Below are 16,731 nucleotides of genomic sequence, written 5' to 3'. Positions count from 1 at the left end.
CTGCCTCTGCCTCCCGAGTGCTGGGATTAAAGGCGTGCGCCACCACGCCCGGCTCCTTAACTAGATTTTAAAGCATGCTGCTAAAGGACAGAACTTGATCATGAAACAGGTGACAGAGCTTTTGAAAAAATCCAGAATAGATCAAAAATGTATATAAATGTAGAGAATGAAAAGTCAAAAAGAAGAGGATTGGTAAATATGTGAGAGACAGCTGACTCCGTGACTGGGTTTTAGATGTTGTAATGATTTTGGTGTTAAAAATTGAAACCGTGTACTGCTGGAAACTACACGTGAGGGTGCTTGTATCCTTAGGATCAAGACAGCTTTGCAAAGCATGCTACCAAAGATGGCCTTGAAATAGATTTAGCCGTTCAACGTATTGCCCCTTTCCTATGGGAATCCAGAAAATGTGAAAGGTTTGAAATTCTGTATTTTAAAGGTATTTTAAAAAGTTTTGTAAGCCAGGAGTAGTGGCACTTGTAGAAAAGCAGAGGCAGGTGGATCTCTGAGTTAGAGGTCAGCCTGGTCTACAGAGTTCCAGAACAGCCAAGAGCTATGACACAATGTCTCAAAAACAAAACAAAAAAGAAAAACAAACAAGAAACAAAAAACAAAACAAAACAAACAAACAACAACAAAAACCTCTTAACTCCAGTTCAATATCTAGAAAAGGCCAATCCAGCAAGACAGCAAACCTAAGGAGGCCTTGGTCTTGGAGCATGAGTGGGGAGGGAAGAAATCACTGATGGAGCTGTGTGTGTGTGTGTGTTCTTTTAAGGGTTATGAGAATGACCTAAATTAGGTGGCGGTAGGTGATTATATTTAGAGTTATTGGGTGTGGTATTTGAATTGTATCTTAGTAAAACATTTCTGGTTTTGTTCTTTAATTGGAGAAAAATCTCAGTAGAGGATGTTGATACAGTAAACAGTGGGCTAATATGAGAGGTAGTTGAAAAGAAACTAGTATGAATGGCTAGTAAACTTACAAATGTTTCACTTCTTGTGTTAAGTAAATGCAAATTAAGTCAACCATGAGCCGCCATTCTTTAAAATCTTGCACTTGAGCGACATTGAGAAACTGCTGGGTGTGTGATGGTTTGTAGTCTTAGCTCATGCTTCCTGCTAAGCAGGAGGCTGAGGTGGAAAGTTTTAGGCTAGTTGGAGCAGTGTGGAGACTGTTTTGAAAGAGTAGGCCTGTGGTTGTAAGTTTGTTGGTCTCTAAAACACTAAAACCTAGCACCCGTGGCTCTGGGTTCTCTCCCTAGCACTGATTTTTAAAAAGCCAATCTTGAAGGTCAAAAGCTTAAGACCTTAGTCTAAGGAGGTGTGTCTGTTCTGATGTAGGTGACACAGGTGTGGATTGATTCATCTGTCTTGGAAAGGCTGGAAGGGAGGAAGGACATTTAAGTATTAACAAACCCTCCCTGCTAGCATCTGCCCTCCCAAAGCGTCTGTTTAAGCAGTTCCATACAGGAATGCCCGCCCGCCCGCCCGCCGGCCGGCTGCTTTCACTTAGGTCTGCTGCGGGTTACTATGTATCTTCTCAATTCTGTAGCCTGCCCTGCACACCACAGCTGAGAGCTGATTCTCGCTATAAACCACTTTACAGCAATGTATTTATTTATTTTATCATTATTATTACTATTTTTTGATGGTTCTGAGGGTCAAATCCAGACCCTTGCTAATAATGGGAAAGTGCTGTTTGAGCACTAGCCCAGCCTCAGCTTTGTCCCTTTGTTAAGTTGTTTGACACTACCCTGAAGATGTATTTCCAGGGAAGCTGAGCAGCAGCCCCAACCAGGTTGAATACAGTTGTCAAGTAAAACAAGTGTGGTGATGTTGTGCATCAGTTCAGCATCTGGTTTGTCCTCTGAGGACAATACACTAAATGGATTTTTTTTGAAAGAAAAATAAAAGAAAATTGCTAGAAATTGTAGTTCTTGCTTTTTGAAGAAAATTCAGCCCATTAGCACATGAAGCTGGGGTTTAGCCCTCCAATGTTGAGCAAGGCTTGGATTCTGCTCTTACATAATTCTTCATCTAGTAAGAATTATGGAAATGGAATTTAAAATCGCATTAAATGAGTAAAATTGATGTAGAAATCTGGATAATGTGGGAGCAGATGGAGAGAGCCCTGTGCTGCATGCAGAGTGGGGGCACTCTTATGGCAGGGTAATGGTGAATTCCTGACGGGTGGGCTTCTACTTGAGAGGACAGTGAGTTCCACGTGGCCAGATGGAGGGGAGAGTGTAGATAGAGGGGCAACCATGAGACGCTCGCTCACCAGCCTTCTGAGTCGTTCGTGATAAGTCTGTAACCTGAAGATGGTGGGAAACCATCAAGGACTGGTAAATCATAGGCCATCAGTGCTTTCTTCATTTTGGTTTTCTCTTTTTGGAGACAGTCTCACTGTGTAGCCCAGTCTAGTCTTGAATTCATGATCTTCCCTCCTCAGCCCCTGAAGTGCTGGGGTTCTAGGTGTAATCCTATTTGTGCTTGTTAGAGAACGTGTTGACAAGGTGGCTCAGCAGATAGGCCTGAAGGGGCCACATGGTGGGAGGAGAGAGCCGACTCCACCTTCCTCTGGCTTCTACCATGCTCTGTGCTTACACAGGAATAATGTTAAAAAATACAAAACAAACAAACAAAAAACCATGATTATAGTGTGCTGGAAGGTTAGCTTTTGGGGGACAGAGAGCTTTTCAGAGTGGGTGCTGCAGTGATGGTTAACATCTGACGTGGGGCAGCACTGAAATGTGTGGGTAGTTAAGGAGGCGCCATGCATGGACCAGCGCTGTGGAACAGTTGAGGGTGGTCTAGATTTGTGTCTTGAGCATCTGTAGAAGATGGGCCAGCTTTAAGTTCTGATGCGCTGGGAGAGGAATTTTAGTGCTGCCTTTCTTGCTGATGAGTATAACCTCCTTTTACGTTTTAACATAGGCACAAGCTAAATCTTTCCTGGAAGGACTGCTTTTTTGTTGGACGTTTTTGCCTCCACAGTTAAAATAGTGATAGGTGACAAAATTGATAAGGGTTCAGGTTGATCTGTTTCTCTAAGTGGTTAAAAATCTTTCCTCTCCTTTCTTTCCCTCTGGGGTTGGCTTTAACCCCATTCATTGTTGAACTCAGTCCTCCTGCCTCAGTCTCCTGTGGGATCTCACTCAGCACTGGGAGTCTGTCACTGCCTGTCCAGTTTGTCTTCCTGGTGCCCTTTATACTGTTTACCAGTTTCTCAGGACAAGTGGCATCCTGTCAAAGTGTGATACAATGTAACACATGGTAGCATTGTGGCGTCCTGTCAAAGTGTGGTCCAGTATAACACATGCTAGCAGGACCAAGGCTCTAGAGTGGTGATTTACTGCCTTTAAGTTTGTGTCTTCACTGATAGTAAGATCGGGCATCTTTCACATTAATGTTCCCTTCACCTTCCCTCTTAGTCCTCTACTTGGTATTGCCACTCTGTGCTTCTCTTGGCCTGCTTGTCCTTGTCTCTGTGACTTGTAGACATGTTCTTCAAATGTTACAATGCTGTGTCAAAAAACCTCTTCTTCTAATCTACATTTTGTGTTCACTTTTTATAGATTTTTTAAAAATACTATTAAGATTTTATCTTTCATGGCTTGAAAAAACTTTAAACTCTGCTGCATAGAAAACATAATTTTTGCATGTCTTATTTTTCTAAACAAAATTTTCTTTTATATATAGAAAGATACCAAGTGAGTAGTATTAAAGCTCTCCATCTGAAAATATTTAAACATTATGTTGCTGATACAGACATTAGCAGATGTTTTCTGATCGCTCCTTACTCTTGTGAGCATACTTACCTTTGCCCACTGAAGGCAGGGCTTACTTCTTAAATAATGAACTTAGGTTTTTTTTGGCAATTTCTTTTGGGTTCTCTGGAAAATCAAGCAAACAGTAGAAAGAAAAAAAATACTATAGACCCTCTGCCCCAACAAACATATCCTGCACCAGAGGGTACATTTGTTAAAACCAATGAAAACACCAGTGTCCCCCAAGTCCATGCTTCCAATCAGATTCAGTCATAGGATTTGGGGACTGTTATAACGGCATGTGTCTACCCTTGGAGAATCATACAGAACAGTTTTGCTATTTGTGGCCTCCCTTCCCCCACCTGCTTGAACCTGCTTGCTCAAGGGTGGAGTTTCCCCGATCATTTGTGCTGCCATGCCCACTGCTGGACCCTGTCGGCTTAGCTGCTTGGAGGCACACACGTGTTCGTCCTGCTACTGGATCCCGAGTTACTTGGCGGGAAATTGGGTTCCCTCCCCCTTCCTTTATAACCGAATGTTGGAATTAAAAAGGCGGGCTTTGAACATGAAATCGTCTTAGCCCCATTCTTTCTTCCGCCCCCGTCTAGATTCCTCTCTTTTCAGCTCGAACTGCCATTCTCACTTGAACCGTTCGTGTTGTGGACTGCGGGCAGGCCGCAACACTATTTATATTAAGTGGAAAAATCCTATTTATGCCTCTCCTTGATCTTCTCCCCCAACCTTTGATAACCACTGGTCCTTTTACTGTGTCCATAATTTTACTTTTTAAAGGAAACGTTGTTTAGAATCTGAATGTGTGCATCCTGACTTCTTCCACTTACTACAGTGTACCAAGGATTCTCCATGTCTTTTGGGTGATGGTCTTGGGTTTGGACCCAGGGCCCTGCATGTGCTAGGTAGGTCCTCTCAGCTATATCCTCGGCCCCCTTTTGACTTTGTCTTTGATACAGGGTCTCGCTGACTTACTCATTCTGGTCTTGAACTTGCTCAGTAGCCCAAGCAGTATTTGAATTTATGCTCTTGTTGCCTTTGTCACCCAGGCAGTTAAGATTATAGGACTGTGCTACCACGCCTGGCTCACATGTTTTTATGGCTTGGTAGCTTATTTCTTTTTAGTGTGAATCATAGCCCACTGCCTGGGTGGGTGTTCCACACTTTCTCCATTCACCTACTGAAGGACATCATGGCTGCTTCGCTGTTTGGTGCTTTGAGCAAAGCTGCTGGAGCAGCCATGTGTGGTGGCCTTTGATTGTGCGGATGAGGGTTTATCCATGGCACATGCTGCAGGGTGGTGTGCTCTTGCTTGATTTCATTAGGAACTGCTAACTGGAGTTCAGAGTGTGCCACCTTTTGTCTTTGCCTTGCTGCAGGTGAGCTTTGTGTTGCTCTGTCCGTGTCCCTGCTGAACCTGATGCTGCAGTGTTCTGGTCTTGATCATTCTCATAGTGTGTAGGAGCCCGTTGCTGGGGTTTGCTGATGGGAGGCTGTGGTATGTGTGTCCTGTACGCTTGCCATCTTAGCAGCATCGTCAGTGAGAGCCTCAGACCTTCTGCTCGCTTTAAAATGGGACTTACTTTCTTATTCCTAAGTTTTAACTTCTTTTTATATTTTGGTTAACATTCCTTTATTAGTAGTTTCTCTGTTTTTCTCTTTGTTGTACTAGGTATTGATTGCACATGGCCTTGAGCATGCTAGGCGGTTGCTCTACCACTGAGCTGTATCCCTAGATCAAACAGGCCTGTACCAAATAAGTGCTTTGTAAATATTTTTTCTCTGACTGTGGTTTGTCTTCCTGTTCTCTTGGGAAATATTTACTTTTAAATGAAGATAGGTGTATTTATTTGTAACCATAGTTTCTAATAAGCGGATGGATGTTTTTTACTCAAGAAATCAAGACTGTGGTTGCACATGGTAGTTCCCGCCTGCCTGTAAATCAAGTACTGGGTATAGAGAAGCAATGGTTGCTGCTTAGAAGGTAGCCTGTGCTGTTGGCCAGCACAGCACAGCAAAGTGATTCACCCACTCGCCTGGCCACGCAGCCATCTCTCTCCATCTTCTTCAGGACTTGGTTTGACCTTTGAGATTTAATCTGGACAATAGTCTTTAAAAACATATGTAGTGGTTTACATTTTCTCTGTGAATTATGTTAAACACAATTATGTTAAATATTTTATCTTATGGGTCACAAATATTCTTGACTCCAGCAATACAGTTAATGTGATTGTATGATATCAAGAAAATTAAGTACATATACATATATTTATACACACACACACACACACACACACACACACACACACACATATATATATATATATATATATACTGTGTAGTCTAGGCTGGTCACACACACATACACACACACACACAAGTGTGTATATATATATATATATATATATATATATATATATATATATATAAAACCTGTGTGTAGTCTAGGCTGGCCACACACATACACACACACACACACACCATGCACACGCGCACTGCACGCACATATAACCTGTGTATAGTCTAGGCTGGCCTCAGACTCTCAGTCTTCCAGCCATCCTCATGTACTGCCACACCTGGCTTATTTTCATTTTAGTTTCATGGGCTGCCTATAATTTAATCACCATGTTTTTGGAAACTTTATTTAAAAACCACATACCCTTACCAATTTACCAAAATATCAGGCTCTAAATTTTCAATATTGAAAGCTTTGTTTTTTCTTTCTTGTTTTGTCTTTTCTTTTTGTTTTTTTTTGAGGTAGGGTTTCTTTCTGTGTGTAGCCCTGGCTGTCCTGGAACTCACTCTGTAGACCAGGCTGACCATGAACTCTGAGATTTGCCTGCCTCTGCCTCCCCAGTGCTAGCATTAAAGACATGCGCCACCATTCCTGGCAAAGCTGTTTTGAAAATCATCTTAAAACCCCTCCAGGCTGAGAGTGGTTCATGCCTTTATTCTCAGCAGGCAGATTGTTTGGGCCAGCCTGGCCTACGTAGTTCCTGGACAACTAGGGCTATATAGAGAAACCCTGTCTTAGCAAACAAACCACCCCTCAGGTCAATCGTGTCCCTGCCTGTGACTGAGCAGCTTGTGTGGGTAGCTCGGCGGCTCCCTCCCTCCCTCCCTCCCTCCCTCTGCTTTTTTCATTTCTGTATCACACACCCTGGCTTTTCTTTTGTCTTTTCAATCCCTTCATCTTTCCCCTCTCCACCTTTTCTTTCCCCAGCCTTTAATATCCTATGTACTGTTTTTTAGTGGAGTTAGTCGTGTAGCTCAGATGCCTAGCTCCTGCTCTTTCTGCCTCAGCGCCTTCAGGGCCAGGTTGCAGCCTGTCCACCATGCTCGTCTTAAACTTCTGGCTTTTAGCATCAAGGTGCGCCAAAGGCTAGCCTTGATGTGTGATCTCGAGTCTGTCTCTGCCGATAGCTCTTCTCTCACATAGCCGTCTTCTACTTCCGACTTAAGCTCTGGACTCTTATTTTATCTACCTGCTTGCCGTCACCACTTAGCTACTTACTAGGTGTTTCTGGATAAATCTAAAACTGAATTCCAGGTTGTCTCTCCCTAAACTTGCACTGCTCATAATTCCCTGGTTTTGATTGGTTGTAACTCTGTGCTTTGGTTGGAGTTGCCCTTGGTTCTCCATCATTACCTGTGACCTTGTGCACGTGTGCTTGTGCCTAAGCGTTTCACCTCGTGCATCAGGACATACTTTTAGCTGAACTTGTTGCACTGGGTTCCATGTCTCTCCAACTCAAAAGAGATGTATTTTTTTTTTTTAATGATTATCCGTATGTGTGTGTCTGAGTGCAGATCAGTGTACTAGTGCAATGCCAGTGGAGGCCAGAAGATCCCTTGGCGGTGGAGTTGCTGGATCATGGGGACATTTCATGTGAGTGCTGGGACCAAGCGTGGGTCCTTGGCAAGAACAGTTTGAGTCACTAAGGCCAGCTTTCCAATCCAGAGCTGTCCCACGTCCCAGCACTTCATACACACTTCTCATCTGTTTCTCTGTCCTGGAACTCGCTCTGTAGACCAGGCTGGCCTCAAACTCACAGAGACTCGCCTGCATCTCCCAGTCTTAAAATGTCACATGATCAGATCCAGGTGTCCACGTTCATCCTTTTGTATGGACAAGAGACTGACTTTCCTGTTTTCATGTCTTGTCTTGTGTTTCTTTCTGTTTGTACTATAACCAATTTAAGCTTGTCCCTGACTAGCTTAAATAAATATGACTTAGACTCTGGTCATTTTATTTGGCTTTGACAATTACTGGGGGGGCAGGGTAATCCCTAATCTACTTTTCTGCTGATCTGGCTCCCTCCCCAGCAGTGTACCCAAACATTGCTGTTTCTCCTGGCCATGTGCTCATGGTCCATCTCCCCTCATTGCAGCTTCCTCCTCTCCTCTCATTCTCCTGGCTTCTGCTCCTGATCTCCCTCCAATCTCTTTTCCACCCCAACCAGGCAACTCCAAACCACTTCACCTCTAATCTCTCCAGTAATTGGCTGGCACCAAGTTTATTTAACCAATAGTTTTAAATTAAGGAACAAGTTTGCACAACAAAAGCTGGTGAACCTGAAAACCTTCCTTAGAGGCTTGGACCTCTGTTACAGAATTTAGCATTACAATACACACAGACCAGCCAAACCTAAACACCTTTCTCCTCCTTCCCCCTTTCTCCTGCTTTTCCTCCCTTCCCTTCTCATTCATCCATCCATTCATTCATTCCTAGCTTTTATGTGGGTGCTGGGGATCTAGATGCCAGTCTTCCCTGTGGCAAGGGCTCCAGGTACACCGTTTTAAAATGTTTTCTTCATCTGGCCATCATCCACCCTTCCCTGCCTCTCTTCATGTACTGAATGGCATTTGCTGGGTAACTAACTGAGCTAGGATGGATTGCTGAGAGCCCCACAGCCCTTACCTTTAGACCTCACAGACATACTGAGCAATAATAGAGCTATAGTTGTTTATATTTGATGAAAAAAGAAGTAAGAACCAAGGGAACATGACTACTCCTAGGTCTGGTGGAGGAGATAAAAAGGAGAACGGAGCTGGAGGCAGGGACATCTGGGAGAGTCCAGAGCAGACATGAGCCTGAGTTGGGCGGTGGGGAGAGATGGAGAAGGGAAGGGGAGGGAAGACAGGGAAACTTTTGTGGCAACCAGGAGGCCCAAAAGAGAGTAGATAAAAAGGCCAGGTAATCAAGGTGGTCAGATTATATAGGGAAGGGCAGCTGCGGGGAGGGCAGCCCAGCTCCTAGGTGAAGAGTTCAGGGGTATGGCAGCCAGGGGGGCTTGTAACAGGTGGGGACTGAGGGATGCTGGGAGAACCCAGTAGCCAGGTCCTCTTTGATGTTAAATAGGGACCTCAGCTATTTGTCCTGGATTTGAAACCTGATAGTATGGACTAGCAGGCTCTGTATCCGAAGTGAGCACAGGTGTGACTTTATTCATTTTTAAAACTGTGTAAATGTGTGTCTGGGAAAGGGCATGTGTGAGCGCAGGTTCCCTAGGAATCCGAAGAGGACCCCCCAGAAACAGGAGTTACAGTTGGTTGTGAGCCTCCTGAGTGGACATGGGGAACTGAACACTATATGGTTTTAACCTGAGCCATGGCTTCACAAATTTTACTGTCTTAGGTTGTTCATAGTATGAAATTGCCTTCAAAGCTTGCCTATTAGATTTTTAAATGTGTTATTCTGTGTCCATGTTATAAGTAATATAAGACTGCAGGCTTTTCGTAGGGATACAGAACTGAAAACTTGTTTTGCTAAGGATGTGACTTCAGTTTCATTACAAGGTTTTGTTATTCAGCGATTCTCTGAGATGTATTCCAGTTCTTGATTCGGGTATTAATTGGTTTTAGGTGTTAATATGCTTTGTTCCAGGAGGAACCAGGAAAAGTTGTAGCTGTGATTGTAGAGTCCACCATGTCAAGGGGCGAACCCCGAAAGGCTGAGTTTGTACTTCTCTAACCCTCTGGTTTCCAGGGGATTCCGTGTTCTCACGAGCCATTAACCTGAGGAGGATCCCTGGGATCCACTGTGAAAGCAAGAAAGAGCAGTCTCATGTCAGCCCGGACTGACTCTAGGAGATGCCCACCTTGTTCCCCTCTTCCCCGGAGTCTGTTCTCTCTGCTGCTTTCAGTTGCTCAGTCAGCCTGACAGCCTCTTCAGCCATAGTGTCCTTCCCACACGGAAGTACCTTCTTTGCCTTTTATAAACCATTTGTATCAGGAATAGTTTATAGTGCTCTTATCTATAAGGCTATTGATGAGCACTGCCCCACCCCCCCAGGAACAATGCAAGCACTGGATTTTAGCTTGGGTAAGTTTGATTTTATGTCTTTATACGGTACCCCAATCCTGGTAACTTTCCTATTAAATCCCATAGCAGTGATAGTAGTTCTTGGGAGTAGAGTGACGTGTGTGTGTGTGTGTGTGTGTGTGTGTGTGTGTGTGTGTGTATGTACATGTGCGTGCGCGTGTGCATGCATGTGTGCGTGCGTGCATGTGTGTGTTTTGCCTTATCTCTCTTTTCCTCTCATTAGACTGGCTTCCCTTTATTCATTTCAAACCCTGAAGGGTGTAAAGGACGGTTTAGCAGCTGTCACTGCTGATTATTCATCCCAGTGTAACAAGTGGGCTCTCTCCTCTGCTGCCTTCTCCTGTGGCATGGTGTTAGCTCCCACGGTAATTATCCTGGCATCTCCCCGGCTTGAATTCACGAACTCCCTCAACAGGAAATACAGGCTCTTAGGGGAGGAGGAATGCATTCAAATAGCTTTCTGAACTAGTATTGAGTCTTATGAGGGGGAAAATAAGATGATTTCACACCTGATTGATGTTTCTAGTATTTCGTTAGGCTGCTATCAGTAGAGAATATTTGCCATCGCACGTGATACACATGACTGGACATAGCTGCTGTCTGCCACGCTGAGGAGATGTCAGGTGTGGCTGTAGAAGTCACACACACCTCTGGAGAGAGGTGGGGTGCTAGGGCCAGAAGCTCCTTTGAGTAGTTCTCCACCCCAGCTTCACTGTGCAGAATAGAACAGTCTGCATAATAAATACAAGCTTAGCCTTTGGCTTGGTTTAGCTTGGCTTGGCTTGGCTGGCTCCCTCCTTCTCTCTCTCCCTCCCTCCCTCTCTCCTTCCTTTCTTATCACCATTTCTCTGTGTAGCCCTGGCTGTCCTGGAGCTCACTCTAGACCAGGCTGGCCTCAGAGCCTCTGCCTCCCCAGTGCCGCTGCTTGTCTATTTTTATTTTTAAATTGTGAGTTGAGATTTACAGAGTGAGTGATGTTTAAGTAATGCCTTGCGGATGTGGTCTTACCTGACCATGCTACCTGTATTTCAGCTGTGTCCTTTGGCCTGTTGCATGCTTGCTTGTATTCCTTCCGGTCCCCTGTCATTTTACTATGGATGATATTGACAGGGGAGAACTTGAGAGAATAAGAACTGTTTCTTAAGTTACAACCCTTTCTTTTGAAAAATTACTTTTATTTTGGGAGAGTGGCAGGGTATTTTGTAATCTGTATAAAATATATAACTTTTCCTCCCAAAATGTTGTTAAAAAAGCTTTGAAAAATTGGGCCATTTTCATATTCCTATGTTACATGATGTACACAGAGGAAACTCTGCAGGAGGATGGTGGTGCTGGCACAGAAAAGACTTCGTAATTTATAAGGTGTGTTTGCTCATTCATGTGTTTGTTTGTTCGTTCATTTTTAACTAATTCACAAGTAAGAGCCTAAAGAAAATCTCCCTTGGGAAAGAGAGAATCGGATTTAGATTTTAGGCTGTTTAGAATGCTGTCATAATAGACTGTTGATTTTAAAGTAATACTGCAGGCGCACCCAGTGTGATCCTCTCCTTTTACGAGTGACGAGACAGAGGCCTGAAGAGCGTCACATATTTTGTAGGGATTCATATTAATTGACAGGAAGAGTGAAAACTCGCCCCTCACTTTTGCTAGTTTTCTATTGTATTTTGTTTGTTTTCTTCATTTTAGAGTTTCTGGTTGGAGCCTGCAAGTTTGGTTGGTTGCAGTTTGAGGAAATAGATGTAGCTATAATATCTCTAAGATAATTGGGGAAGGCAGAACTTTTAATTCCATTCACGGGGACTTAAAAAAACAAAGTACAAAGCAGCCTCTGTGGTTCTATAGGGCCTGGGGATCAGCTCCTGTGTGTAAAGCCTTGGCTTGCTTCTGTTCTGATCTCAGAGTGGGTTTTCCTGTGTTTACACAGCCTCTGAGACGACAACTCTGGGAACCAAGAGGGTTTTTCAGCTCCCTGCTGTCATTCCTAGTCCTCTGGCCTGGGCTGGAATCAGGCTTAGGAGACCTGGGTACTCAGCACTGGAGGGCAGGCGGCAGTCATCATCTGTTGCCAAGTGCCTAACGCAAAGTCTTCAAAATTGGTCACCCTTTCTCAAGGAGACCTTGTTATTTTATTTTGTAGATGAAATGGAAGTGTAATGATTTGCTCATATAGCTAGTAAGATATAAAGTCAAAGTCATCAAAACTCCATTTCCCTGCCCCTCACAGAGGCCCCTCACAGAGGCCTCACAGAGATAGAATAGAACGGATCCGGACTTTACCAGGTAAGTAAGTAGCTATTCCTGATACACATGATTTAATGAGAGATTTCTTGTAGGAAATGACTTTCCAGGGTTTATGTTCACTGTCACGGGGAGCTGTGGCTTGCTGTAGGGACTTTTTGTCACTCTTTCTTGCCCATTAGTCACAGGGTTGGCTGCTTTTGGATCAGTGAGCTGTCCTGGATCTGGCCATTGTTCTTCCTTGGTGAAGAATAGCCCAGTATTGCTCAAGTTGGAAAAGGCTATTGAGCTGAGAAAGGAAGTTGGCTAGGGATTATATTTAACCATGACACACAAGTATAAATTCTGTGTATATAATTTCTTGGAATAGAGCCATTTTATAAAACACGACTTACAAATGTTAGTTTCAGTTCTATACACTATATGCATTCATGCACATCTGCATGTGCAACTTTTTGTGGGTGCTGTTGGGCTCACATTCAGGGCCTTGCTCACAGTCGCGGAGTGCTTTACCAGTGACCTGGATCCTAACCATGTGTGATTGACATTGAATATTTATTATTGTTACTTTGGAACTCGTTAGCAGGTAGTCAAGACTTGGAGTCTCCAGTCTGCTTTTAATTGCTGGAGGACATTTGTGTGCTTATTAGTGATCCTGAATATCTTGTTCCAGCATTTTTTTTTTAATTGCATAATTGTATGACCTAGTTGAAGTGAAGGGTGGGGGTGCCTTGCCTTAAAAAAATGTAGCCAGGCTGACCTTGAACTTGAGATCCTCCCCAAACCCAGCAACATTAAAACGGAGGTGGGGGGATGAGGGTTAGGGAGCCAGAGCCACCTATAGTCCTTATTACTTAGTTTTGCTTATTTTTATGCTTAGTCTTATATTTTCATTCATCATTAGGCTAAGGCTAAGTGGCCTTTTGAAAAAATGTACTAATCTTTTTTTTTTTTTTTTTTTTTTTTTTTAAGTCTGTGTTTGGGATGGAGCCCAGGGTTTTTACTTGCACAATCAATCAAACAATATTCTACCCCTGAGCTGCAGACCAAGTTTGATTTTTTTAAAAAAAGTGTGTGTGTGTATGTGTGGTTGGCCAGTGGTGGCACATGCCTTTTAATCCCAGCACTTGAGGGGCAGAAGCAAGCAGATCTCTGAGTTCGAGGCCAGCCTGGTCTAAAAAGTGAGTTCCAAACAGCAGGGATATACAGAGAAACCCTGTCCCAGAAAACCAAAGCAAACAAACAAAACCAATGTGTGTGAGAGAGCATGTGTGTATGTGCATGTTTGTTCATGTGTGTGGGGGCATGTGTGTTTGGTCTTGTATAGGAACATGTGTACATGTGTATTTGGTCATGTGTGCTTATGTGTATGTATGTATGTATGTGGGGGGACATATGCATGCATGTGTTTTGTTGATATGTGTGTGCGAGCATGTGCATGTGTTTTGTTCATGTGTGTCCGTGCATGTTTGTTGGTATGTGTGTAGGCTGGAGGACAGTCTCCTCCTTGGAGATAGGCTTTCTCTGGCTGGCAGAGAGCCCTGGCACCTGTCTTCATCTACCCGTGCTGGGGCTACAAGTGCACACCATCCCCCAGCATTTTCATGTGGGCCCTGCACTACTCACTGAGCCATCCCCCCAAGCCTCCTGATTCCTTTTTTTGAATATTAAATTTTAAGCTGTGGAAGAAATGGAGCCTGTAATTTTGGCTTTTGTGACGATTTGCACGTAGAAAAGTTTTGTCTTGTTTTGTTTTTGTTTTTGTTTTTTTAGATTCATTTATTTGTTTGGACACACCAGAAGAGGGCATAGAATTCCATATAGATGGTGAGCCACCACGTGGTTGCTGGGAATTGAACTCAGGACCTCTGAAGAGCAGTCAGTGTTCCTAACCACTGAGCCACCTCTCCAGCCTAGAAGAGTTTTATGCTTAGTGATACCTGGGAGAGTTGCAGAGGAGTGATCGCTTCATGCAGAGGTTGGAGGAAGCGTGTATAGATTTGCTTATCGTTTTATCTAGTGCATGATTGACCATGGTTCCGTCACACCAGTGAATAGAAGGGAAAGGTAGCAGACCTCACCCGAGAGTACAGGGTGCCGGTGTTCATCTGTGGCTGATGGCAGGGACTGAGTCAATCCTTACAGCTCCTCCCCCTCCTCTTGCATTTTATTTATTTATATTTTATTTTAATGGTCTTGCTGTATTGCCAACTGACATGGACTCCTGGACTCTAGCTGTTTTTCTGCCTCACTCTCAGTAGCTAGGGCCACAGAACACTCTGCCAGCACCAGCCTTCACACATCCACTCATTCTTATAGATAAAGGTGTAGGATTACCCAGTGAGATATATAATTGGACAATATGTAAAGTGTTACCAGTTTGTGAATACATGTTTAGTAAAGATCAGTGATGTAATCAAAACTAACATTGCTTGTTTTAAAAATAATAATTTGAAAATTTAGCTAAGGTAAAGCCTAAAATGTAAAGGAAGCCCCCGGAAGTCAGACTGAGTGTGCTTGTTTCTTTGAGTCTCTGCACTGCTGTGGCTGTCTACACCGCCATGAGTGTCTGTTTGCACTGCTGTGGCTGTCTACACCGCCATGAGTGTCTGTCTGCACTGCTGCGGCTGTCTGCACGGCCATGAGCATCTGCACTGCTGTGGCTGTCTACATGGCTATGAGCGTCTGCACTGCTGTGGCTGTCTGCACTGCTGCGGCTGTCTGCATGGCTGCGGCTGTCTGCACGGCTGTGGCTGTCTGCACTTCTGTGACTGTCTGCATGGCTGCGGCTGTCTGCACTGCTGTGGCTGTCTGTACTGCTGTGGCTGTCTGCACTGCTGTGGCTGTCTTCACGGCTGCGGCTGTCTGCACGGCTGTGGCTGTCTGCACTGCTGTGGCTGTCTGCATGGCTGTGGCTGTCTGCACTGCTGTGGCTGTCTGTACTGCTGTGGCTGTCTGCATTGCTGTGGCTGTCTGCATGGCTGTGGCTGTCTGCACTGCTGTGGCTGGCTCAGACTGCCAGAGAAGTGAATGGTGGGAGAGATGTGCACCCCATTCTTCAGGGTTCAGGTTGTTTGTCATGTAGCCTGAGTGAATGAGGGGACAATTCCTAAAGGAAGCCACTTGTAGAGGAGTTGTCCAAAATAAATGTAACATTGTTGAAAATGCTGACATATCCAGGGGTATAAATAGGTAGGATGCAAATCCCTCTTTCTGCAGCCTGCTCTCCAATCCCAGTTTTCTGTGTTACAGTTCAGATTGGTAAATCTGCTCATGGATACCTTTTTATGTTTCTCCAAGGGTTTTTTTCTCCCACATAAGTTTGGGCTTATGTTATCCTATTGTGTAATTTTCTTCTCTCTCAGTGTAAGAATTTAACCTCATGCACATATTCTCCTATCAGTAAGATGAACTTCATTTGTGTATTTATTTTGAGATGAGGGTGTTTGTTGCCCAGGTTGTCTGAGGACTTCCCGGCTCAAGGCTGCTCCCCCTCTGTGCCTGAGTGCTAGGGTGCATGACTTACAAGCTTGTGTAGACACTTGCCTAAGAAGACACCATCATCTCTGTACTGTTTTGATGATTGTACATCTTAGTTTTCAATTACAGTATCCTCTCAGAGATACATTGATTTCTTCTCAGGTGTGAAATGAGTTTAAATGGTGTATAGGGTAAGGGTGAGTATTCCGTCTTCCAGGCTGAGGGAACAGTGTGTAGTGTGAACAGCACTGGAAGACAGTGGGCATCTGTCAGTCAGGAAGAAGGACCCTGCTTCTGAAGTGTGCTGCCTCCTGCGCTCTTGAAGCATATGTAAGAAGATCTCATCAGTAATGGCACATGGATACTAAATGACTTAGGTTAAAAGTTTTAGAAATATGTGTCCTCAGATGGAGCCGATAACATATTTATTCAAAGGTCATCAGGTAACAGAAATAGGAACTATGGTTTATGTCCTGGCTGTCTTTTGTTTAGTCCATTTCTTGAGAATGGGAAGGTAGTCTCCCATAACCATCCAATTAAAACACGTTGTGGTTAGTTCTTAAAATACTACGGGAAAACTGCTAGGACATCAAGTAGGTCTAAGAAAGCCGTGTGGGGCAGCGGCTGGGGCTCAGCGGCACAGTGCCTACTTGGTTCCCTGAGGGTTTGGGTCCTGTTGCAGTATGCATAGAGCATAGGTGACTCAAGATGTAGCTTGTGTTTTGCTACATAGCACTTTTGGTGTAGCATCTTATCCTTACAACGTTGTGATTGCAGCTGTTTCAAAGTTCCCAGTGTGGGGTGCAGCTTGGGGCAGCATCAGTTGTTCCAGTGTTGGGGTGCAGCCTGGGGCAGCATCAGTTGTTCCAGTGTTGGGGTGCAGCCTGGGGCAGCATCAGTTGT

General features: G+C 44.2%; 1 protein-coding gene across 9 annotated transcripts in view; it reads left to right on the top strand.

Moving 5' to 3' along the window:
* Positions 1 to 16,731, top strand: part of Acap2 (ArfGAP with coiled-coil, ankyrin repeat and PH domains 2) — a 105,847-nt gene that overhangs the window by 23,233 nt on the left and 65,883 nt on the right. The window lies entirely within an intron of this gene.

This window comes from Mus caroli, chromosome 16 (assembly GCF_900094665.2).
Source record: "Mus caroli chromosome 16, CAROLI_EIJ_v1.1, whole genome shotgun sequence".
Taxonomy (NCBI): domain Eukaryota; kingdom Metazoa; phylum Chordata; class Mammalia; order Rodentia; family Muridae; genus Mus; species Mus caroli.
This window is presented reverse-complemented; position numbering and strand designations above follow the sequence as displayed.